The sequence below is a fragment of the Mya arenaria genome, chromosome 9 (assembly GCF_026914265.1).
Source record: "Mya arenaria isolate MELC-2E11 chromosome 9, ASM2691426v1".
NCBI classification, from domain to species: Eukaryota; Metazoa; Mollusca; class Bivalvia; order Myida; family Myidae; genus Mya; species Mya arenaria.
Genome location: NC_069130.1, coordinates 54,865,373 through 54,893,146, shown reverse-complemented (window position 1 = coordinate 54,893,146; position 27,774 = coordinate 54,865,373). Strand labels below are relative to the sequence as shown.

The 27,774-nt window shown below is 33.2% G+C and overlaps 1 long non-coding RNA gene across 2 annotated transcripts; it reads left to right on the top strand.

The window, feature by feature from the left end:
- Positions 1-271: 271 nt before the first annotated feature.
- Positions 272-8,657, top strand: LOC128203727 (uncharacterized). 2 transcript variants are annotated; one of them, XR_008256029.1, is made up of 6 exons: positions 272-318; positions 4,790-4,933; positions 5,180-5,290; positions 6,304-6,381; positions 7,256-7,358; positions 8,261-8,657. It is a non-coding gene; the product is annotated as an uncharacterized LOC128203727 (long non-coding RNA). The 2 variants fall into 2 exon arrangements; XR_008256028.1 differs by lacking the exon at positions 272-318 and adding an exon at positions 3,956-4,079.
- Positions 8,658-27,774: the final 19,117 nt, after the last annotated feature.

Here is a 27,774-nt window from a genome sequence, read left to right as displayed (position 1 = left end):
GCGTATATTTGTGTATCCATAAAAATAGCTATTAAGGCGACCAGGGAAAAAATCATAATTTTGGTCAAAAATAGCTATATACTAAGCATTTTTTATTTGTTTTACTTTATTTAAAGCCTATTGTATATTATCCCGAAGTTTCATTCCATAAAAAACAGAAATAAGGAAATTCGATATTTCGTGTACCATCAGCATCCAAATTTTCAAGTATACAGAAATTTAACTTTCCGGAATATAACGGAAATTTTCGGGTATCTCCGTGGTATCATCTCCGTGCAATTATGCAGTATGGCGTTCATCTCTTACGGAAAGAGAATGGTAAGTTGATAAGTGTTTAAAATACATATTCAACGTTTTTTTCGTTTATTTTTTATGACTTTTGTGCAGTAGTATAAATCGTCCACCCTTTGGATGAAAAGCAAATAATTTATCCGGATTTCGTTCATCCGAAACTAAATCACTAGTATCAACATCCGGTGTAATTTTTGCTTGTATTTTGGAGAAACTCGATTGATTTCTAGCAAGCTTGGTTTACCACTACATCGTCGCTTATTATTATTTGGTATGTTCCAATCTTAAAAGGGATTTGCTCCCTTCACATCTCAGATTTTAATAAATAAAAGACGAAAGGATACAAATGCCTTACATTTTGTTTGTCATTGTCATGTCATTAGTCATTCTAATCACCTTTGAATAGCAGAACAGAACAAACACTATCACCAATTCGTATTGTGGCTTTTTGCATGTGTCTTAAATTCTCATATTTGATAATAAATGCAACAATAAAATATTTCCCTTATTCTGCCACAGTAATATGCACCAGTCAATTGTAACCATGGCCCCCAGGTATTGTCTATACCGGGGATAGCAGGGGAAATGGGCCATGTTTATACCTTCCAGGTGGACCGGCAGTGCTGAGTGAATGCGGTGTTATTGGTTTTTGCGCTGAAAACAGGGAATGGGCCTAACCTAGGATGTCCCCAGGGGCATTTGACGGGGATCTGGTCATTTCGTAACCTTGCCATTTCGTAACTGCTGAATCTTGGTTATTTCGTAACCATTCTGTTAGTCAATTCGTAACCGTCCAGAAATCAATTGCTCATATGGTAACCACCATTTAACAACGTGATAAATAGTACACTTAGCACCTCGTTAAGTGTATTGTTCGAACCTGGATGTATATGGCACAGCAACCAAGACACCAATTGGGAGACATTACTCAAATTCTCACTAGTAGCAAGCCAATAATTTATGTTACTCAATAGTTATTATATATATATATATATATATATATATATATATATATATATATATATATATATATATATATATATATATCATGCTAAATTAGACATGATTTGTTATACTACCAAAATATGTCAATTATTTTCTTACATTTTGCTTACTTATAAACAATAATTTAAGACTGATTGCGATGTATTTTTGAGTAAAATTACGTTTACATCAATGATCATTCTTGACCTATTTCATTGACTATATTTGTTTGAATTGTTTAAAACGAAAAAAAAATTGTTCTGTTCTTTTCTCAATTGATCCATATTTTGCATACTTTATATCAGAAACCGACAAAAAACAGCCTAAAATTATTAGTTTTGGTATTAATTACCAATAACAAGATACAAAATTAAACATATCGGCACATTTTTAATACAATAAGCATATAAAAAGCACATACTCTCATTCGGCAAGCTCACTACATTTTACAATACTTCTATGCAATTTAAAAAAAATGAAATTCTAAAGTTATATGGTCTATATATTTAAAAAGTATTGGCTTAAGGTCACAATTCCTCTCAATGGTAGAACATCTATGAATTAAAAAACTATTACATTTAATATTCAGCCTACTTATAATATTTCCTTCGCAACATAAAAAAATGGCTAGTGTGAATGTTTCTATTTGTCATAGTTTCAGAGTTTATTGGCTAATCGCACTACACTATTAGGAATAAAGAAGGAATACAACTACTAGATTTAACTTTGTTTATGTTGTTATTTTTATGTTTTATACTTACAGTAAACTTATTTTGTAAATTCAAATGGTATTAAATTAATTCCTCATAATTATAGGAGTCAACGGTTAAGATATGACCATTCGATTTCTTAACGGTTACGAATTGACTAACACAATGGTTACGAAATGACCAACATTGAGCGGTTACGAAATGACCATAGTTCATTTGAGAGGGCTTTTACCAGCTGTTTGTCTGTGCAGAGCGGGAATTTTACCTGGGATTGGCTGGACCGAAAGTCAAAGTCCCCGCTATTAGCAGGACCTTGGGGGCCCATGCTGAAGTTGACTGTTGAATTATTTGGATTTTTTCTTAACTTTACGACACGCCCCCCTACAGTATTTTATAGTCAAGTTAAGTAATATTTATTTACAGAAATTGGATAACTTAACAAGTAAAGTAAACTGTACTGAGCTTTTGAACAAACCTACATACTTATAAATCAAATCGATATTTTAGGGTCTACACTGAATAAACCCAAAATGTTAGTTTTGATTTGCTAAATTCGAACAGTATTTAGTCTATCCACACAAAATTTACAGGATCATCAGGTAACAAATTTTCTAAATTCTGTGACCAAAAAAATACTGTTCAAAATTGTGAGTATTCATTTATCTTTCGTTCAGTAAAGAGCATGCAATGGCATAGTGGCTGGATTAGATAATCTGACAGCGGTGCTGGACGTCAGGAGTTCGAATATTGTTGTGAGTTCAATGTACCAAAAGAATACCTTTGGAATACACAATTATCTATAAAAATGGCAGAGCAAATTGCCCATATTGTAGTAATGTCTTGGATAACTTGGACACAGTAAGCGGTTCACACCCAGGGAAATTCTCAGATAAAACAGTGCCTATAAACTTGAACATTACATTTTTCATTGAGACAATTAAAGAAAATACATTATTGCTGATCTTATGAAAACAAATCTTCTAACATTCAAATATTTAATTTGTTGGATGAACTAAGGTTTATATTGATAAGAGATCGCTTCAGTTGGATTTAAACTAATCACCAACAAAAATATATGCATTTAAATCACACAATGTAAACAACTGCGCCACATATCTTATCTGTATGTTTTGGGTTTTTAAAATTTAGCAGTTAAATATAGATAAGCATACTGGTAGGTCTGGTTGGTCTGTTGCTTTAGTTGCTAAGTAAACATAATGTCAGTGATTTCATCACTATTTCTATTAAAATATCAGTTTTCTTCTTCAGGGCTTCTCACATTTGCACCATTTTTTTACCAATTGAATCATAAAAAGATAACAAACACAAGAACTTAACACTTTGTGAATATTTAAGGAATGTAAGGGGTCAGATTTCAGATTGCTCATTATTTCTGGAACACTAAATACTTCATTTGATTGTGTACACTGCACTTTCTTGTTAAGCATACATCCAAATCATTTGGGTACATTTTGGCAGAAAAACTGCTTTTGGATTTATACTGGTCATCAAAACCGGCACTGACGAAACATAAGACGTGTTTAATTAATGTGTGGGAAAGAGGTTTAAAGGTGTCGGCCGACAACGAAAGGCTTGCGGGTTGCAGTACCCGTTCAAGTAGTTCTTGAAAAAAATGATTCTCTCAGGTAGCATTTGATTATGTGTACATTGTATTCTTGTATGTATTTTCAAGTTTACACATGATTTATATAAGGTTTGTATAATTTTAGTTTTATTTAAGTTTTAAAATTTTGACATTTTTTTTTAAGATTTGCCTGCCACTATCTGAACACTTAAATTCTTGGCCTTTGGACTATTGTCTGCAACTTCAAAACACACTTTTTGGAACAGGACACATTTTCCTGATATTTTATCCAGCTTGACTGCAACATAAGTTGTATTTATCATTAATTTAAGTAAAAAATGACATTTATATTTCCATAATTACCTGGTAGTTATTTGTTAATTTGTTTTAATTCATGGATAGTTTTATTGCGAGTGTCATGGAAAGCTTGAACTTTTCAGTACACAACATGCAAACTGAGAATGAACTGTGTGTGCCGGCTTTGTGAACAAAAACGCAAGGCGGCTATGGTAAGTTGCGTCAAGATATCCATGGGACCCCCGTCCCGCTCCCCCCCCCCCGGACACGCAATACAATTCGTGTTTCGCTGATCTGTTGGCTGGGATCAGATCATCCATTTAGGGCACTCTGCCATGAATGTGGGGGAGTTTAAAGCTATTTCTTATTTTCCTGTGTAACTATATTGATGTTTGATTAAATTTACGCCGTCGTGTTACTGAGTAACCATTTGAAATTGGGCCAAAATCATCAAGCTAGAGCTTTGCATAATCTTTTTCAAACTTCTGGGAGATTTCTGCTCTTGAAAGTATTTGCTCGCAGACCGCCTCAAAGTTACACTTTGTTCAGTATTTAAAGCTTTCAGATACACTTTTTGTTAATTGAGATCTTAATGACGCTACATTGTACTTCTAAGTAAATAGATGCTCAAAGTAACAAGATGCTCTGGGTGTTCACTGGGTGACAAAGGCTACCCTGTATTGGTTGTTTCTTTTTTCTGAAAAGATGTTTCTAGTGAATTGCCAAGTTGCAGTGGTTTTGACGCCACAGAACCAGCACAGCTCCATGACAGATATATATATATATGTTTTTGTCATTGATGTCGGTACTGCTGTATTGGTGGCCTCACAATTTCTGTGTGGAAATGTCAAATGATACACTCATAACTGCGTATTTCTAGCATAGCTTTCATAAGTGCATGGCCATTCTCTGTCATTTTCAGATACACTGTGTTGTGTGTGGATAAGAAATGCAGAGTGGTACCACCAATCACCTAAGCCACCATTCCCCTTACAGACAAAAGGCTCATGGGGACAGTTCCTGCAGTTTACAGCAAAGCTCTCAATTGTAGCCCTACAAACTTCAGGTAAGTGATAAATCTGGGCTTCAAGATATCTCTGTACTCACTTTAAGTTTATACTTCATTTGAACAAAACTTACAAATTCAGCATCAAAATCCAGGTTTAGATCCCAGACCGAACCTTGTCTCCTTTATTAAACTTCATTTCAGATGATCTATAAGCCACATACATGTTCACTACTTATGGCGGATAAGAACTTTCGCAAATTGATTATAAATGTGTTTTCCCAGATATACACCCTCCTCTTGCAGATACTGCCCATGGTGAAGCTTGGGTGCACTGGGCCGGTTATCCAGCCGTGTGGAATCAACATCTCCAGCTGAACTTGGGCCGGGAATTATATGAGAATCCTTAGCAGCATGGTGAGCTTTTGTGTATTTATTTCCAGGCTCGTATACCCGTCCAGACTTCTGCGTTTAAGCTTTCCTTTCGTCATTTTTTTTAAATAAGGTATCTCAAGTCTTTCAATGAAATCACAACTTTGGAGGCTAGATTTAAATTAAGGAACCATTATGTGTAGAAAGCCTTTTGGGTGATTTAAAATCAAATTAGTATAATTATAATTGGCCTTGTGGACCTTTCATTCTTTACTTTGGTAAGAGCCGCTTAAGTATGTAAGAAGGGGGAAGGGGGGGGGGGGGGGTACAGATGTGATAGTAAACAGTGTTTAATAAGGTATATTTGTTTTTATTTTATCACCATTTTGAAGGTAATGATTGTGTTAAATCAGGGATAAGTAACAAGTTTAACACAAACACTGTAACATGTTCTTTATTTCAAATAAAGCTATAAATTATCTCTGGAGAATTTAGTCTGATCTCCATTTCTCAGAAAATGTAGCTGTCTAAGTGCCTATTCCATCAATGAGTATCACTGTCTTTAAATTGCTGTTGTGGTACAGTTTAAATAGCAAAAGTTTTATGGCCCTGCTTGTTTGCAACTCCTCATTCATTTTTGTACAGCGAGAAAAGTAAGGGAATTCTAGAGATTTACTAGTATTATGGATTGTTTTTCTTGAGTTACACAGTACATAAGGAGGAATTAGTGTGTACACAACTCGTCATTTTATTCCTTTTTATTATTTATATATGTAACATAGATGTATACAAGACTTACGGTACTGTAGAAACATAACATAAAAGAGCTCACTTTGATTAATTTTCTCAAAAAAAGATATCTTTACTGTTAAAGTAAGAACTTTTACTGCATAGTAAGTAATGTCTTCTGCTCATCTTTATGACATCATTACATGGAATGATGTCAACTTCCCAAGACACATTTCCACATGGCGCAGCTCATTTATATATATTGCTGATGGATTGTTTAGAATGGGACAGTTTTAATTGGACATAATGTTTAAATCGCCATTTTACAGAGTGCCAGCCAGTCATTGCTGTTCTTTGCATTGCTGAGGAGGACAGTCCTGCCAACATAACAGTTTGTTCAATAACAGGTAAAAAACTGGTCTCACTTTACATTTTCAACCACTGTTCGATCGTAACAATTATCGAAGAACCGGCTAGTCTCAATCATGCAGCCACTCTAATTAGAGTCAAAGAACGATATAGATCCGGATACAAGCGTCTAGATGATCGAGACTAAATTGGCAACATGAGAACATTTATTTCACTTCCTGATTCTTGAAAATTACGTGAACAAATCCCATTTAAAGTTTGATTAATTTTCGGACAAATGTGTTTGTTTTAATTTGCCTTCTACTTAAAGTAAACGTATATATACTGGGCAAGAAGTGCTGAATTTCATCGTGAATGACAGTGATTACCCAAAGTTTGAATTTGGTTTGGACATGTTTGATGGGAATTCAAAGACATTTTTTGTCAGCAGGTTTCCATGCATTTTCGCATAAATTGGTTCATTCCAAGATAAAAATTATAACCTTTTTCAAAATGTTCAATCTGTGAGAGTGCAGCTTTAATAGACCTGTAAAGACTTGTCGATGTGAAACTTAACTCTCAATCAAACTATGGTAAAAGATCAAATGTGGGGCTCTGTGTGCGTCATAGACTGTGTTAATTTTTATTTAATATGATGAAGAGCTAGTTAAGTTATCTTTGTTAAAAGTCTTCATTTGAAGCAAAAAATGTTTCAATACCCTGTATGAATTTTCTTCACCGGATATTGATTCATAAAAAACATTGCTCCAGGGTGCGGAGCTATTTTTTCCTATATGTCTATATGGAAAAATCTTCTCCTCAGAAGTCAACTTTGTTCCCCAATGTGCAAGGCACAATCTGTGAAAATAATTTCAATAAAAGTCACTGATTATTATTATTGTTATTATTATAAATAAACTTTTACTATTTCAGGAGACAAACAGAAACACAGAGGTGCTATACATTTCAATGGAAAAACAAAAGCATCTCCCATCATTTTGGCGTGGCTCAGATCAAGAGGAGAATTTCAAGAAAGGTAATAACTGAGCAACTAAGAACATGCAGGTTGCACCGGTTACAGTGTAAGACCCATCTCGCTTCATAAGAATTGATAATCATCAATGTATTAAATCAAGAAATTGAAACGTAAGTGTCTTGTCTTTTGCAGTGTTTTTGAAATAGAATATAATTTTTTTAAAAAGACTAAATAATTTTTTAATATGATTGTGAATATGTGATGTTTTCTTCTGATCATTCTCTCTCAAAAACCAGATACAAAAAACATGTTTGCAAATTTTTTTGTTTTACTTGTAAATATAGTTTTAAGGTTGTATTTTAGGAAAAGCTTTTTATTCTGCTAAATACAAACTTAAATATTGTAAGAGTTATGGCCCTTTGTAATTTTTAAACAAATACATTTTTTTCTTCATGTTTTTGTAAGCCCATTATACAGGGACTTTTAATATTTTCACCAGCTGCATAATAAAGTCAGACCAAAAGTGTTCAGTAAGTGTCTAAACAATAACTAAGTTAGAATCCTTTCTCAAATCAAGTGAGCGATATAGGGCCATCTCTGTGTTTGTCTGACTAAAAAAACAATAATCAATCTTTGAGGTAAATTGACAAATATTGTTGTAGAATGTTTTGTGAAGACATACAATTGGATTACTTTTGTGTCAATAGGATTTAGGTTTCTTCACATAAAAGATATTTAGAATAGCATTTGGGTCAGTCGGTTCATGTTCAATATTACTGATAGTATAAGTGGAAGCAGTGACTTAAAATTAATTACCAAACAGTTTCTGCTCAATTGCTTTGAGTTAATTAACATACGAGTTATGAAACTTGGAATACTAGTTCTTGGTGGCATAAATGAAAGACCTTGTTTTGTCACATTGACTTGTAATCAAGCACTAACTTCCTCTAAAAAAAATTCAGGTGATGGTTGGCACACACAAGAAGACATAGATCACAGGTGTCCAGGCATATGAGTAGACAGGAGTTTCACACTCTGCCAAACTTACTTCATCAGAGGAGCAGAAGGCTTCTCAAGATCCCGCACTGCACACTTAGATATAGTCTTTGACTACAACAAGGGGATGAAAGTACAGAAAGGTCCAATTGAAATCAATTCTGTGCTGCGTCATTTCTTCATTCTGGAAGTCGATGGACATAATTTATCATGGCATCAAGTGTGCAGTTTGTCGACTATCAGCAGTCTTGTTCACCAGTTGTGCAACTTGAGCTGGTAGCTTTATTGCTTGAAGCCACAGCATAAGAGGGGGAAGGTGCAGGCTCATCAAAAAGTCTCAAAAGTTGAAACTAGGAAAAGAAGTTTGTGAAAACAATCGTTAAAATGATTTGGTTTCCTTTGAAACTTAATACATACTATGTGTATTTTGAATGAATTGAGATGCTTAAATAAAGAACCGCTATTCAAATATCAGGAAACTGCATTTTTCATACTAATGGGTAAATGATGTCGCCATTTCCTGTATGTATTTAAATAAGATATGTTTCCACAATTAATATTTTTAGGGAATTTTTCTCAACCTAATGAATGAGATTAAATTGTACAGCGTTATATGAGCTTAATATGTGTTTTCTGTTTCTTTAAAATTGGTGAAAAATTGTCAGAAGATAATTAGACCAGTATCCATTACTGCAATCATACAATCAAATATACAGGGATATATAATATAATTAAACCCTGTTTAGGGGCACGAGGCAAACAGAGTTACTTTCAAACGTTAAAGCTGCACTCTCACATTTTGGACGTTTTGACAACTTTTCTCATTTTATGTCTTGGATTGGAACCATCCAATTTTTGCGAAAAATTAAATGGTAGATTTTTCTATTTAAGTTAAAAAATTGATGTTTTATGCACTTTTCTTAAACCGTTAGTAACATTAATTTTCGAACGGAAATATGAAATCTGTGATCTGATCTTTTGTCAGCAATCTTTTATCATTGGTTTGCAGATAATTACGCCAAAAAATGCTCATTCCAAAACAAAAAAGGTGTGAAAACGGTATAACTGTGGGAGTGCAGCTCTAAATGTTTAATTTCTTGATTTTACTACTGTATTAGAAATTACAGGGGTTGGGGCATATTTTTAGTGTTTTTATTCCTTTTTTATGATTCATACAGTCATACTTTATTCCTCAGGGCATAACTTACAAATAGACAAAACTGGAAAATGGTCATTTCAAAAGGTCAAAGATAATGCAAGTTGAACAATCATATTGTTCATGGCTTGTATTTTTGGTATATTTTGTTGCATATGCTATAGAAAAGTTGAAAGTTAAAAATAAATTCATAGTTGAAATGATGGCTTTGAATGGTATTGTCAGATGAGAAACGGCACTATTAAGAAATAGGTATAATGGTACTTTATTTATTTTGATCAATTTTAGATATTGTATGAAAATTATTATATTATTTAGTACATGAGACCTTTTAAACAGTTATTGACAATATAACAATGTGTATATGAAGCTTTAGATCAACACTTAAAGCTGCACTCTTATAGATTGTCAGTTAAGACACAAAATTGTCTCAAAATCTGCTGATTAGGTTATCATTCCTTTAATTCAGTCATATTAGATAATTCACAATAGAACCAATCAGAAATGTTTGGTAAAACTGCCGAAAATTTCATTAACATTAAATTGTTCGTAATGCTTTTAGCAAAACATCATTTTTTAACATAAATATGATAAACTGCAATCTGATCTTTTTTCAGCAGTCTTATATCACTTAAAATTGGGTCTAGACATTTATGCAAAAAAATTGTCCATTTATAGACAAACAATAAAAGAGTACCGGTAGTCAAAACGATCAATCGGTGAGATTGCAGCTTTAAATACACCTTTTAAGACCGCTGTAAAATTCCAATGGTTTGCCTAAATTTTTAAAGCTAGCATATTGTTTAATTGACAACCATACTTATTGTTTAAAAGTGTCATGATATCTTTGTACAATGTTTTTATATAATTCATTAAAGAAGTCAAAACAAATTTAGTTTGTTTATCTTGTAAAATGTTTGCTATTATTTAAATGACCCAGACAAAAATGGGAACGTCAGTGCTAGTTCTTTTACTATTAACATCCCATGAAGTTTCTATTGGTGTAGCAGCAAGGAGGTGTTATATTAAGGATGCATCATTTAAACCAAATTATACATTCATATGCACAACATACAGGCGTGTAGCCGCCTATACGTGAATACGCGGCTGAATCCACATGATTCTGACAAAAAAACCAAAGTTGCAGTATGCGAACTTGACTACATGAATATAAAACTGGTTATTTTCCAGTACTAAATAATGCACATCGGAACGCCCAGAATGCACTAGATTGCACCATGGTTTTCAAATTTTTCAAGTTTGCCTCGAACCCCCAGCACATTTATGAATCCACATGAATAGAGGGGTAGCTACGCCCCTGACATAATTGAAACCACAGTGTGGCTAAACAACACTTGTATGTTTATCCTACGCAGTGATCTCCCATGGAAATGCAATCGTCAAAAAATCTGAAGGGGATGTTTATATGGACTACATTTGAAATGCATCAAGTGTTTAAAAAAAATGATTTCAGTCACTAAGATAGTCAACCATACCCCACACTTGTTGGAGTAAGATGAAATGTCCACTTTCCACGAGAAAGAAAGTACATTGAAAATGTTCATTTGATTCAAGTGACTATTTTTTTTTATAAATATGTTGCAATACATAAAATACGTTATTTTTTATAATTGTTTACCCATGTTGAATTTGATTTGGCAAATTTATAAGAGATTTATATACGAGGGCATAGCCAGAATTTCGTGGAAAAGCTTGATTAAATGAAAACAATATGCAGCATATCTTTTAAACTTTCATACAATAATAATCAGGTAATTTGAAATTAAGAATGCGAGTTTCATCGTAAAGCATGTTATAACGACAACGTAGTGATCACTATGGAAACAGGTGGTCGCGCATTCCTTCGCAGTTGCTAAAATAACGCATGACAATATCTTGTTTTGTTGACCACTCACATTGAAAGCAATTAAACGGCGCGAAGGTTTGCACAATTGACGTGACGTTAAAAACGTGTGATGAAGTCAAGTTTTAAGTCAGTGCGTTTGTTTGTTTATTTCAAAGGAAACATTTTAGCTTGAACGGTATAGTTAAATTTTGTTTGATAAAACGGGCAGTGATACAGTTCTGTGTGAACCTAGGGAAAACTCCATCGCAAACACTTAAACTGATGAATGAAGCATCGAGTGAAACTCAAGTGAAGCGAATGCTCGTTTACAAGTGGCACAAGCGGTTCAGTGAGGGGTGGCAAAGCATTTGTGACGACGTGAGGTCTGGGCGACCGGTTTCACAAACTACAGAGTGTGACGTCGAGGCCGTGAAAAACATCGTTGACGCTGATCGTCGAGTCACTCTTTATGAAATATGCAAGATGTTGGACATGAGTTATGGGTCGGTACGGAGGATAATGAAAGACAGTTTGAAAATGAGTCGAGTGAGTGCGCGTTGGGTTCCACGGCTGCTGACAGAAGATGAGATGAGCAAAAGAGTACGGGAATCATGCCGATTCTTAGCTCGGTACTAAAAGGAAGGAATCCGTTTTCTTGAGAAGATAGTCACTTGCGATGAAACCTGACTGTTTTATTACGACCCTGAGACAAAACAGCAAAGTAGTCAATGGAAGACTACCGGTTCCCCGCCTCCGAAGAAGGCACGACCATCCTGCTCGATAGGAAAGTATATGTCCATTGTCTTCTTTGATGTGCAAGGTGTTATCCTACTTCATGCAGTTCCGCAGAGCCAATCTGTGACGGATGCTTCCTACTCGAAGGTAAAGTGATATATTACAAAATTCATTTTTATCAATATTTAGGACTGCATTAATCTGCATTAAACAATGTTTTAAAAAGTTTATGATTAAAATATGGGATTGAATAAGTGTTAGTTTTAATTATAATATTTGATGAAGTACGCAATACGCGACAAATGTTATAAGCCTCAGTTATGTTCTCCATTTAAGGTTTTGAGGTGTGACTTGTAGAGGGCGATGGCATTTAAGAGACCACAGGCGTTGCATGATGGGTGGATTCTTCACCAGGAAAATGCATCAGCGCATAGATCGGAGGAGGCACAGACTACCGCGACAATCCAGCTTGAAGCGGAGATCCTTCCCCACCCCCCTTATTCGCCAGACCTACCACCATGCGATTTTGCCCTATTTCCGAAACTTAAATGTGAACTAAAGGTAAACGCTTCAATGACTTTCAGGCACTACAGAGTGAAGCTCAGACACGCCTGTATTCTTACAAGTCAGAGTGGTTCAGTGACATTTACCGGCAGTGGGTAGCGAGACATCGACGTTGTATTGCGGCGAACGGCTCTTACTTTGATAAGTTATGACGTTGACGTCAGATTTTGACGTTTGAACTGATACTGACCTCATGTTAATGAAAAAGCTGTAGTTTCCTTTATATTTTATGTATCAGTTTGAAGTTTTATATGTCATTTACAGCTGAAATAGATTTTATAGCGAGCTGACGTTCGTTGAAAAATATTAAAATGTGTTTATTGTATTAAGCAATTCCACGAACTTTTGGCTATACCCTCGTATTAAGAAACTCGGAAAGTATGTGAATGGTTTGGACCGGCTTCCTCAGCCGCTAAAGAGGATATGATTATGACATACTTTTTTAAATCTTTCGAACATGAGTTTTTGAGTTAATATAAGCGAAGCGTTAAGGGTTTTAAAAATGCATCTTTTACTTGGATTTTATAGATTGTTATTACGAAATAAAGTATTGCGTATCAAACGAAGTGTTAAAACTCAGCTATTGATGGCTGAAACCCTTCAATAAATGTTGATATGTGCTAACATATAGTCTTTGAAGTCCAATATTTGGAAATGCGTTACTAACCCGATTCAACAAAAGGCTATTGCACAATCAGTTAATTGACATAATCACGTGATAAACCAATATCTTCCATTAAGGTTAAAATATTCAACACCTTAGTATGAGTCCCTGTGGGCGAGTGGATAAGCGATCCGTTTTTTATTTTATGTGTTATTTGCACCCATATGTGCTTGCTCCCAACTTGAACAAGATTATTTTTTAATATTTCAATCGTTTTTTAAAAATGCAATTGAAGTATAAAAGAAAATCAACCTGGTTACTATTATTTCTGAAATTTCAGTACCAAGGAGTAAAATAAATATGCATGTAAGTGTTTTCAGATGCATTACGAGAAAAAATATGTTTGGTGCCAAAACATGAGAGTCTCTTTAAACGGAAAAGTTTTGGCAGTTTGTCAGTCAGTCAGATGGTGATAAATATAATGCATAGCATCATTGCTCTGGAGTACGAGAACGTTGTATACAGAGTATGATTTTTACTGAACATACGTCTGTATATGTTGATGTCATAACAGGTTTAAACTGTTTAAAGGAACTATAACATTATGAAACAACAAATCTGATTACAGATATCAGTGGCAGATCCAGGAATTGACTTAAGAAGGGGTACGTGAAACTCATGGGCTTAATCTTTCCACATCCGTCCCTCCCTCAGAACAGTCCCGCTGGGACCGATCCCCCCCCCCCCCCCCCCCGAATCTGCAATTGAGTACATGCATTAAAACCGTCTCCGTAGCCGATTGGTTAAGGCGTTCTATACCCTTCATTCAATTGACTTAATACTTCACACAATTGTTCAGGACCATCAGCCAATGAGGTTACATAACTCCATATCCTTAATACAAGTTATGGCCCCTGATTGACTTAGGTTAAAGTTTTAGGCAAGTAAAATTTCAGGGGAAGTTGGAATTTAATAAAAAACTTCCATGGGTCACAATGAACCCAATGAACAATGTTCTTTAATCATGAGCTAACTATTCAAGTGTTAACAGACACATTCGTATTCAGACGAAGCTTGTATTGTTTTTACAAGCACAGAACTTGTATTTAGCATTTACAGTTTCTATATAATTCAACTGAAAGTACTATTTAACCATAATATATCAAATATTAAGACACCAATCACTAGCGGATTGAGAAGGGGGTGCAGTTGGCGTGCGCTCCCTCTAAAATCGTCCAAGTTTACTTTTTGTGTCAATATATGAGAAGAAAATAATAAAATATACACATAATGCATCATTTCCGACTACAAATTGTTAAAAATTTCTTGATTGAGTAACACTCAATCCTCCTGCAAACGCACCTAAGTAACGCCCCCTTCTAACGAGAATTCCTGGATCCGCCACTGGTCATTATATATTTTGTTTATCAAACGGTACAGAGACCAAGTGACTGAATCTGACTTGCATTTAATGAATGAGATGGTCTGTAAAAGATTTCTGATGAATATCCTATGAAATTTGCAGTCCTCCCGTTCGACTGGTTATTGTTTGTGGATTTATTATACACAATTATAAAAAATACTATTACCAAGTTGTCTCTTAAGGTTACGGGAGCCTATATTGTCAAAAGTTAAATATATATAATTTGTCCCCCTAATGCCATAAAATATGGATGGTCCCCTTAATGCCTCAAAAATAATATTATATATACACTGGTCTCCATAAACCCTTCTACATATATACCGGTCCCCTTAAAACCTGCAACATACTTACAAATTATTAAGGAGACCGCAAATTACGTATATTTTTTGTTAATTAATTTAAGAAGCCTAAATTTTGTACTCATAATAAATGATCATTTTAATACTAAATTATTAACAAAAAAGCAAAATAAAGTATAAAACAAAAAATATACAAATTGTCTCCTTAATGCCATAAAAAATATACGGTCTCCTTAATGCCCTAAGTAGATATATATATACGCATTGTTTTGCTTTTACAAGGATACCTTGCTGGAATTTCACAACTGAGATAAGGGACGCGTGTTTTCAAATGCGGGGCTCATGTTCGCTATTTAAATCCGTTATTGATAAAGTCTATTAAGTGTGATCACCAGCGAAAGCCCGGGCTCATTCCCTCCATAGAACAATTGGTTTCTAGAAAACTGAAACAAAACGTCAACTCGTCACCTTTTTGTTGCAATTCAGAGTAATTCAACAAGATAAGTTAAGGTTTAAGTTTGAATAAACATTGGCTGTCCGATTGTTATATAAAAACAATAGTTGCTTTTAACCAACATGAACGATCAACAGTGGATCAAACGAAAAGTGCCAGTGAAAACTGGGAGGGACTGATTTTCAGGGACTAATTGTTTAATGGACCAGTGTATTTATAAAAAAATCAATTGATTGCTAATCCATTTTCATTAACTGTAACTATTTGACCGACAGTTTCGTACAATAATATGCTTTGATTAAATTTCCCCGAAGAAATATAATTGTCGCTGCCATATATAGACAACATTTTGTAAGCAGCAATCATTGAGCTTGTACAGCTATATCAACACGCCTGCATGCATGTTATAAACAAACTAATGTGAGCTAGCATGGCTGATATTATAATCTTTATATAAACCAGAAGAATGACAACTCCTCCACTATTTGGTGCAATTATTTCAATCCCACAATATTGGTTAATGCTTAGACATGGTAATAAAATTGTTTTTTTTAGCATTTATATTCCTATTCTACTGATATTTTATAAGTGTAGGAGGTGTGTAATTGTTTGAAATGTCCTAATTGATGTCAATAGTGCCATTTATATTTCGAGGGGGAGATAGCAACATTCTTAAGGTTGGAATTACATTAAAATGCTTTACTGATATTACCTACTTTGACAGTTTTATGTCAGGTGCAAACCCTTTTGCTTTATAGTCCCGCTTATGAACCTTTCAGTAATGCATGTTTTAAGTCAAGTATTTAAATTGCAAGCGATTTGTGAAACATACATTTAAGTTTACCCGTTTACTTTTGACCAACACAACAATACGTTTAATTGTCTTCCATGCATGCTCATTGAGTGGTACTTAAGTTTGCATCTTGTTTGACCAATGTTAATACAACCATGGGAATCTTTAGCAAGGAGGTGTACTATTTTACATGCGGTAAGTTTAAGCTATATATTGACATAAAAGTCATAAAGCACTCTCCGGGGGAGAAGAACAATTTTTTATTAACATTATCACAAAGTAGATCTATAACTCTCGACATCTGTGTCCCGTGTCTTTGTTCTACAAGCCTTTTGTTCTGACGAACGCATTAACTCGTTTTTTTATGCAGAATATTTGATCTCATTGACGGGAATAGAGTGGTACTTAAGTTTGCATCTTGTTTGACCAATGTTAATACAACCATGGGAATCTTTAGCAAGGAGGTGTAATATTTTACATGCGGTAAGTTTAAGCTATATATTGACATAAAAGTCATAAAGCACTCTCCGGGGGAGAAGAACAAGTTTCTATTAACATTATCACAAAGTAGATCTATAACTCTCGACATCTGTGTCCCGTTTCTTTGTTCTACAAGCCTTTTGTTCTGACGAACGCATTAACTCGTTTTTTATGCAGAATATTTGATCTCATTGACGGGAATAGGTTGTTAAATCTTCGAGGGAGTCAAATGTTTTATAAGTGAACGTGTTTCATGTTTCAATCGAAAGGAAAGTTCTCATGCGGACGAGTACTTACAATTTTTTATTCAAAGCACTTTTCTTTTAGATGATCGGACCTAAACGGATCTAGTTTGCGACATTTAAAGACCCAAGAAGAATTCGACCACATATTTATGAATCGGGTATTAGTAGCTGAATCTATGATCAATGTTGAAAAACCCAAACAGAAACTGCAATACTTTATTTCATATACTAGTGTATTCAACTAAGTCTCTTGTTTCATTGAAACTTTTTATATCCATATAAAAGACTCTCCCAGCGTATTACTGCAATGTATTTGTGTAACAATATATCATGGGGCTCAACACAATTGTTTTATTTGGAAATCAAGTGTTATCCTGACAAAACATTTTTTTACAGACTAAACGTTAATACCAACAATTCACCCTTCAGAAACAACATTTTACCATTTTTGATAATTTGACAAAAAAAAATGGTTTATCTCAGGATTGCCGTGCTAAGTGCATATTAAGGTCGACTCTTTGTAGTTGTGAGAATAATGCTAAAGTCTGAAGCCTATCGAAATCATCTGTTTTGTTTACTTTTAAATAATATGAAGTGCTGATGTAATAATGCAAAAAAATGACCAAAAAAATGCATTTTAGATAAAGTGAAGTTTGTACATATTTTGTTTGTACATTGTCCATCTTTAGAAATAATTTCCCTTTTTAATGATTCAAAATAATAGCGCGCCACAAGGCATTCAAAGCTTACAAAACATTGTATCGCATACCCTAACACAGGATTTGCTGCCATTTAAATCGAAATGTATTTTAGTTATTCCTTTAGTAAAATGGTTTCAACACTCATGTTTTGTTTCTTTTAGTTACCTCTTAAAATGTGTATACCAGCTGTTCCGAGCTTGTATATATTACCTACTCATCTGGCACGTGAAATCTGGAGCGAATGTTTACCCGAACCGATAAAATGTAATGTTTCATTCATATAAGCCGGACTACTTTATTTACTACAATATCCTACGACGTAAAAAAACAAGTTCGCTTTAACTGTTATATGTATCTCGTAAAATGATGTATCATGACAATGAATCCTTAGAAAGACATATGTCCTTCATACAAAAGAAAGAGACCATTGGTCATAATCATTGATCTGCCCCGATGATTCCAAGTCTGCTGTTTTCTTTGAACGTGGTTTGTGAACGTAAATACTCATTTCCTACCAGTCGGCGAGTAGTTCTCAGACACTAGCAGTTCTCGAACACTCGCGTTTTTCGTATCATTTTGAAAGTTACATATCAAGCATCTGATTTAAATCGATCAGATGTTTAATAAGTTTCAGCCGGAACCAAATCTATTCATAAAGTATGGATTATAATTCGTTAAATTCCAAAAGTTTCCAGTTTTTTTTACAATCTAATTCAACTTCCGCTGGGAATCACAATTGTTGTGCCCATGCGCAAAATAAGGGCAAAAGTACGATTTGTTCGGTATACGACATTGTGACGTCATTTGAAAATAATGTTTCCGGTTACAGTCGGGTCGTTCTATTCACAGAATGGGTAAGAAAAGATTACCGAAAGGTTTTCTTAAATGAAATGAAGTATTTTGTAACAAATATTGAATGAAATAATGCACTATTGGTGTAAATATAAGTAATGAATTGCGGGATTGATGTCATTATCGGGGATATGAACGCAATTGGGCTGGTCAAAGTACGCGTGGAGTCCGAAGGGACTCCACACACTTTGACCAGCCTAATTGCGTTCATACCCCGATAATGACATCAACTACGCAATTCATTCCTTAAATATCAAATATGTTTAAAAATAAGGATACTGTATCGATCAAACATTCAAAAGTTTCCGAGAACTACTCGCCTACTGGTATCCTTCCCATAAAATTGATTTAGAAATATAATTTGCTAACTGTTGAAAAGGTGTTTCGTTATAATTAATGATCTGCCACAATGATAACAAGTATTTTGCTTTCTTTGAAATGTTTTGTATATGTAAATACTCATTCCCTACCCTTCCCATCAAATTGATTTAAAAATACAATTTGCTAATTGTTGAACAAGTGTATCGTAGCATTTGCAAAACTGATATACCTGTATAGACAAACATTATTGAAATGTATCTATCAAACGCGATGACAGGCCTAAAAATATGGCCCAGAGAGTATAATTAGTGAATGCAATGGATCGTTTTAGAAGCAATGAAACTCCTTTTGTAAAGGTATTTTAAGTGCAGCAGATAGATGTTAATCGAGCTTAGCTAAATTATTTAGTGACATATTACCAACACAAAGTAACGATTAGCTTCAGGTTAATGACCAATAGCCTTCATCCCACGTGTAATTGAACATTTTATCGGCTAAGTACAAGCTGTCGTGCAAATACGGACACCAAAAAATTAAAGAGCTATTTATCATGTAATTGTTTTTGCGATAAGATGAATAGGCTTGGCGAAATATGTGTAAAGCATAGCTGAATTCCTGAAAAAGCACTACATAATTGATAAAGAGGTTTAAAATTACATGTATGAATATTATTGTATATACTGCACCTTACTTTTTCACTTTGATAAAATATTGCTGATTCTGTAGATGATATACGCTCAGGTCTACTTATATCTCTAGCGTCAAGATCAATGCCCTGATGTTATTTTAGTTTCGAAAGCACGCACACGTAATTGAAAAACGTCGTTTCAGAAAATAACCCATACTGTTTAAATTAACATTAGAATCAGCGTCTACCGAAGAGCCTTTTTCCTATTTATAATTGAAAAGTGCTTTCCCCGGCGGTTCATGACATGATCTGATGCCTAAAATTTGCACTCGCATGAAACGTATGAGTATTGTTTGGTATATTGATATTCATTGTAAATTTTCATCTGTGTTTTGGCTAAATTTTGTTCAATAATGTATTGGCTCACATAAGGATCATAATTGCTGAAATTTATACGTCTAATAACGTAACTGTAACTTAATATCCCATTTTACCGTTTATAACAATATTGTATAACAAGAAAAACATCATTTCTATTTTTCGTGCTTTCATTTTCCTTTCAAACAAGGTACCGACGACATAAATCTATTATATCTATTAAACTCAGATGTAAACAATAAAACAATAAATAAAACAATGTGTTATCGGCATAGTTAGTTATGTGAAACAGTGAAAGAAACATGAAGCTGACCATTTCATGCAAAATAAACGTCATGCTTCTGTATAGAAAGGACGAATTATCTGTAAATATTATTAGCAGCTTACGTTATCTAAGGATATTACACTTGATGGATAATACACATCTAACTTTATTTGTTGAATATCACGTTATTTAATTAATTAATGCTCGTTTGTAAAGACAGCTGAAATGGATCACCATCAACCAAACATTGTCTTTAAAGAAAGAATCTGATGTAAAATCATATATTAATGATGGTTATGAAATTATCATATAATATCAGGACAAATACGAATCGTGATACTTTAACCAATAAAATAGTTGAAATTAATTGTCTATATTTCATCGATAACGTTCTTTACTAAGCTAAGATTTACTAACTTAAGCTGATAGAATCGACAAACCCAGTCAAGACTCAATGAGTTCCAAAAATATTTGATCTTCAAAATAGCTGACCAGTTTCTACAATAATTCAGATACATTGATCAGAGAAGTAGGTATAATCAGATAAATTTCATTGATTTAAGAATATAACCAACCTGTGTCCCACTTAATAATATACCCTGATCAGTTTAGTAAGCTATCTCTCTCATTGGATTCACTAAATTTATAACATAATATAACTGACTTGTGTGTGCGATTACTGAGATACTATGGTTGGGTAAGTTAGTTATCTGCCACAATGGATACACTTTCTTTGTACTCTCTCTTTATCAATAATACCATTTTGAATGATACAAACATTATAAAGGGTATCCAGATAATCCAAGTTCACATAATGTTGTATCGGATACCTTGGCGCAGGTTTTGCTGCTATATAAACCTACATACTTTTTTATTCTATTCCTTAAAATAACAAAGATTCCATCACTCATATTTGTATCATTTCATTACATCTGAACATGTGTATACCAGCTGTTCAACGCTTTAAAATAGTATTCACTCATCTATTTAATGAATGTTTTAGCGGACTTAAAGCTTACAAATAGTTAGGCACGCCAAAATGTAATTTATTACTCGCATGATGCCTGATGTTCATTTAATATAATTTCGCACGCAATATAAAACAAGTCCTCTTGAATTGTCCAATACATTTATGAAACTCATAAAAGATCTATCATGCCAATGAGTCCGTAGAAAAACATAAATCCTACCAACTAAAGGGTAACGATCTATGAGCTACATATATGCCAATCCTTCACACTAAGGTTTGTATTCAATACAAGTTTATAATTGGCGTTTTTTTTTTAGGATTTCATTCACAATATTATTTTATGTGCGTTAATAAACAAGAAAGCCACTTTCTTAGGAATGGGAATTATGTTTCTTATGTTAGTCAACATATTATGGAACAACATTTACCCAAGACTTTGACGAAAATGTACAATGAATATCAAGATACCGAACGATACCCATATGCTTAAGCTGATTGCAAATTGAATGCATCTGGTTATTTACAACAATAGTGATACATGGAATTAAAATTTCTTCATCAATTGTGTACGGCATTTTCAGTAAATCGGTTAAGTTTAATACATATAGTTCAAATATAGTTTGTTCATATTATCGCAGACATTATTGTATGATAGATATCTCCTCAATAACTGTACGTCCGTTTTCTCATGACAACTTGTACTTAGCCGATAAAATGTCATCCACGTGAGATGAAGGCTAGTGGCCAATAACTTGAAGCTAATAAGGGCATTGTGTTGGTAATACAAGTTCGATTAATATATATCTGTTGCATTTAGATTGCCTTTTCAAAAGGAGTTTCATTATTTTTATTGTATCTCAAATGTTCCCTGTTTTGCTTAATTTTACTAACGTGGCTACAAAAACAGAGAAAAAGTAATTTGTCATATGTTTTTCAAATGCTACGATACACTTAAGAAACAATAAGCTAATCATATCTATAAATACATTTAATGGAAAGGATAGAGAGAGTGTATTTACAAACCGTTATCAAAGAAAACAACAAATTTGGTATCATTGTAGCAGATCATTGATTAAACCAATGTTCTCCAACTCTTGAAGTGCATGTTATTCCTTTGAAGTGATTTGAATAAACCGTTAAATCGATTGTTATATTTGCATGTACTTGTTTTCTATATTTTATTTTCTATTGGATTACTCACATATCTGAACGAAAATAAGAATGCTAAGCGTAATCTCGATATAAGTATTGTTTAGATAAATTACAACGCTAAACACTTTATCAGTCATTTTAGCAGCATGTAAAGTTATGCACCTTGGATTTGTATGTTGCTTCATAAAAGACATATTAGATATATGGTCATTTACCCTTTTGTATGGAGGACGTATGCCCTTCTAAGGATTCATTGCCATGATACATCATTTGATGAGATACATAGAATAAATTTAGCGAACTTGTCTACTATGGCGTAGGATATTGTAGTAAATAAAGTAGTCCGGCTTTATATAAGTGAAACATTACATATTTTCGTGTCATGCTAATGGATGTCTTTTAAAATGCTAACGACGTCATGAACATGATGAGTGATGTATATTTAAAAACGTTGAACAGATATCTTTGAACTAATTTTAAGACGTAACGAAATGAAAAAAATGAGTGTTCAAACTATTGTTATCATATGGATAGGCTAAATAAGCATGTTTAAATGCAAAATACAACGATGAGAAAATGTAAAACAATTCAAGTACCCGTGTATAAGAACAAACAAACAAACAAACAAACATCATGATCATCTTTTATTGAATATCTGTACGGTTCAAATATGTGTGTTCTATTTCCAGAATCATGCAAGAATTGAAGAAATGGAAAAAAACAATAGAGCAGAGCATTATCTTAGAGAGCGATTTCAACAATGCAAAATGCACTTTGAGCTTTTGAATTCAATTTTAAAACAACAGAGACAAGCACAGTAGCCTTGCTTTTAACACTTCGATAAATGCCAACAAACAAAGAACGAGAGCCATACAACTCCATAATACTTAAATGTTACAAAAGCAACAACATGTCGGTATAAGCAAATGTTTAGGTAACCAACTGAAAGAACTCACCGGGGGTTTCAATTGTATGGTTTATAAATGAAACGCAGATCAGAAAATTAATATTCAGTACTTTGGGAGATGAAAAAACTAGATCTAGAGATCTAATGTGTAGTGTTATTTCTGTTTGTATTGATGCTCTCATTTAAGGCTTGTTAACTTAAACAGAGCTTAATAATTTGTGGAATGCGGCATTTTATTAATAATATTTATTTATTTGATAATATTTCTTCCAAACAATACATATATCCACAATGTGCTGATGTGCCTCCAACGGTGTTGAAAAATCACGGAGGCAATTCATTTAAACATGTAATTTCAAACATCCCATGAATTGAGAACCTTCTTTTTAGTAAATCGGTATTGACATGGAAGACATCTCCTCAATTAGTTTACGTCATACTTCTCATGACAACTTATTCTTAGTCGATACAATGTCTTCATCCACATGAGATGAAGGCTAGTGGTCAATACATTAAAGCTTAACATCTTTTTGTTGCATTTAAAAATCATTTTCAAAAGGAGGTCCAATTATTTCATTGCTTCTCAAAAGTTATATTGCATTCACTTATTATACTACCGTGGCCACATAACATTAAACACCTAATCGAGTTTCTTGAAAAACTTTCTAAAAATATTTGTCTAAACATGTATATCAGTGTTGCCAATGCTACAATACACTTAGTAAATTATATTTCTTAATCGATTTTATGGAAAGGGTAGAGAATGTGTAATTAAATTTACAAACCATTTTCAAAGAAATAACAGAATTGGTATCATTGTGGCAGATCATTGATCTTAACCAATTTTCTCCAACTCTTGTAGTGCATGTTATCCCTGTAAAGTGATATGAATGAAACATTTAATCAAATGTTATATCTGCATGTTTTCTATGTTGTTCTATTCGTTAACTCACATATAGGGACGGCAACAAGATACGGAGCTTAAACGTGATATAATTATCGTTTAGATAAATTAGAAAGCCATTCACTTATTCACTTTAACAGGCATTTAAGCATGTAATTGTATACACTTGTGGTATTGTATCATCAAATCAGATCAGACAAATGGCCATTTACCCTTTTGTATGGAGTACGTGTTATACTCTAAGGATTCATTGTCATGAGATACATTTTGTTGTACCAAACTATTAAATATATTTTTAATTGCTAACGACGTCATGAGCCTGATCAGTGAGTTATATGTTAAAACGTGGAATAGTTTACTAACTTTAAGACGTGACGGAATGAACAAAATGAGTGTTCAGACCATTCTTATCAAACAATTAGGCTGAATAAGCATGTTCGTTTATATGACAGAAAAGTATTCATTAAACCGGATAACACCATATGTTTTTGCCCATTGCATTTTATTTTACTTTGAATATTTTATATCCTTTCACCTGGAAGTATCATGGATATGAACAGCTTTTAGGATAGCTCCTCTGATTCTCTCCGTAATCTAAGTCAATCTGGGGCTTTTGCGTAATGATAAGGTGTAAATATATTATTATAAAAGCATGATTCTTCTGCAAATGTCAGCTTACTTGTTATTAAGTCCACGAATTGAATGATCTATGGCATTAAGGTCTTAATTAAGTATAGAAATTTAACGATGTAACACAGACATATATCTATAAAAATGTTTTACTGGTATAGAATAAAAATTTGTTATCATAGTGTTTTCTTTCGTCATAAACTAAATGATCTTGTAACTGTTTCCCCTCTAAATTTATGTTTAACAACGCATGTTTTAAATCACTGCTAATTATACTAGTTTTACAGATATTCTTCCCGTCACGTATTCCTGACAAGCACTGAGTTCATAAAAACAATCAATTTAGAAATATATCAATACAACATTTCTGATACAAATTATCAAGTGTGAAATTGAAAAAAAAAAAAAATGTTCGTCTAAGCTTCTACACTTGTTTTGAACAAGCTGATTAAAAACTATAGTCTTTTTCTGTAATTCTGGTTTCAAATGGGTGAACATAAATTGGAACATCTGACAGACCACTCCTTGATTTAACATAGCAATTGGACGCAAAACAGAACACATTCTGCATATGTCTTGCATCAAATCAGTTCTAAGAATATCAATACAATGTCAAATTCCAAAATAATTTAGTTTTGATTGAGTTCACAAGTTTTTGTTAAGTGAATATATAAAACAAAACAGGAAACAGGCACAACAATCTTAGATCATTTTATAATCCATTTGTCATTTATTGTTATGTATAATAACCTTCAAAACTGTAATAACCACAGTAGATGTACCATAGTTATTAATATGAATTTTTTATCAACGATTATCATATTTTTGAAATGTTCGCAAATTGCCTAAATAAACAAAAATAGTTTACTTGTAAAAGTTTAAATCAAGATATAAATTAGTAAAAAGATATAAAATTTAATAGCACAAATATAACATCAACGGTGAGTTTAGCAAACAAACATATAAGGTATTGCTTGCATGGAGGTCGATTAAAGCATTACAAACACCTTAAGACAGGCTCACAATGTCACAACTCACGTGACTACAAATTCTGATTGCATAAATACTAAACTATGATCTTTAATAAACGTAGGAAAATGACAGAGTTAATAGTAGTGTTTCCAAACACGCAATGATCATTATAAAAATGAGATCACTAATAAATAGAGAATAAATGTAGAGTTAATAGAAGTGTTTCATAACACGCAATGATCATTATAAAAATAAGATCACGAATAAACGAATAAACGGAGAATAAATGTAGAGCTAATAGAAGTGTTTCATAACACGCCGTGGTAATTACACATGGAAGAGTACGGTAAGTAATTGCATGATTTAAATTGTGTTTCCTTCAAAGACGATACATGAATGGTTAACTCCTAGAATATGCAGCCAACAGCTGCAGTACAGTTCATGTTCATCAACTTTAATCACAATTTGCTTTGTAACCCGATTGATAAATATATAGTGTATTCGATGTCTTATTTTGACTTTGAATATTGCAGAAAAAAATATATCATGATCAATCTCTTTAAACGCATATTATATATTTGGAACCAATCAGACACTTGCTATGTTTACTCAATACCCTATAGCATGATAATTTTCATTTCTACTCAAAAATCTAACTGTCATTTCAATATAATTTTGGTACCTCGAAGAACCAATAACGTATTTCCGTTATGTCGCTCAAGTATTCTTCCGAACTTGAGTCCTGACAAAAACAGCCAAAAACCTATAAGCTAAAAGAGAGATAACGCGAATGTTATATCCAAGTACTTGTCCCCAGATATTTGTACATACCATCACAGTAAACATCAAGGTGAATTTGAAAAATTCGGTTAACAGATCAAGGGGAGTATAGAGTGGGTTTTATTGTTCCATGCGGTCCTGTAAACAATAAACTCTGCTGATGATAATCCTTAAAGTTGTTATCTGATTGTTTCGTTAATATAATCAGGAGACTAGGGCAGGTTTATTTATACTAAACCATGTCTGTGTATGATGTTGTAAACGTTATTAATTCTTTATTTTGACTGATGGTAAAAAACATGTACAATCATAATTCGGTAAAGGATGTTATTTTCATAAATGCTTGCCCAATATATGACTTCGATGCCATGACACGTACTTATTCACTGGTTGCTAATCTCTGAATCAAGACCCGTTCTGAAATAACTCGTTACTTTTACTTATGCCTTTATTCCGTTATGTTGTTCTTAAAATGTAATACAACAATGTTTGCATGACACAAAATTAACGCAACTTTATATTTTATTAACTCTTTTTTTCTTTTTGGCATATAACATTTTAACGGTTTGGAATATTTGGCAAAGCTCCAATCTTAATCTCAAGTTCATTAATTTGGACACAGTTGGTATCATATGTTTGCAAAAAAGCAAATCATCACAAAGAGGGATAATAATACGGTGGAACAGAAGCGACATCCTGAAGTGATATAACATTACATTCTGTTTAATTTCTTAATTAGGCCCTGTAACTAAAACTTAAACATGACTGAATTGCACGTTCTGAAAAAAAATATTACAATGTTTAAAAAGGTCTTAACTATATTTCTGATAAACTAAGAGCTTACATCACAGTTACGATTTGCAAGTGAAAAATAAATTGCCACGAAATGAAACAGAGAATAGTACTTACTTGTAACGTAAGCAATGATATTCACAAAATAAGCTGTATAATTATTGTTTTAAAATAAATGGAGCTTACGAAGGGCATCATCTACCGTAACCTTCTTAAGAAAAATGTATCAAACAATTATAAATAATTTTTATATTCCTGATTAATTTGTAATCATTAAAATTGTTAAATTAAACAATGCATTGAAGGCATGAAAGCAAGTTTATCGACAACATACGTATGTCTAAAATGATCAATTTGAAGATGAATAAAACAAGCCGCATTATTGAAATAAATAATAATATAATAAAACAATGCGGGTTGAACCGAGTTTTGTTTATGGCAAAAGCAGAACATCCGTATCGGTGAAAAATATTATATTACCAATCTTCTATTATAATGAAAACCTGGAACATCATTAACCGATTAAACTTTAATTAATGAGATATTTTCTCGCACTGTGTGTATGACATATGGCGGTCATACTACTTACACTTACTTTGTTATCGTTCTGTATTTTGAAAAAGTATATT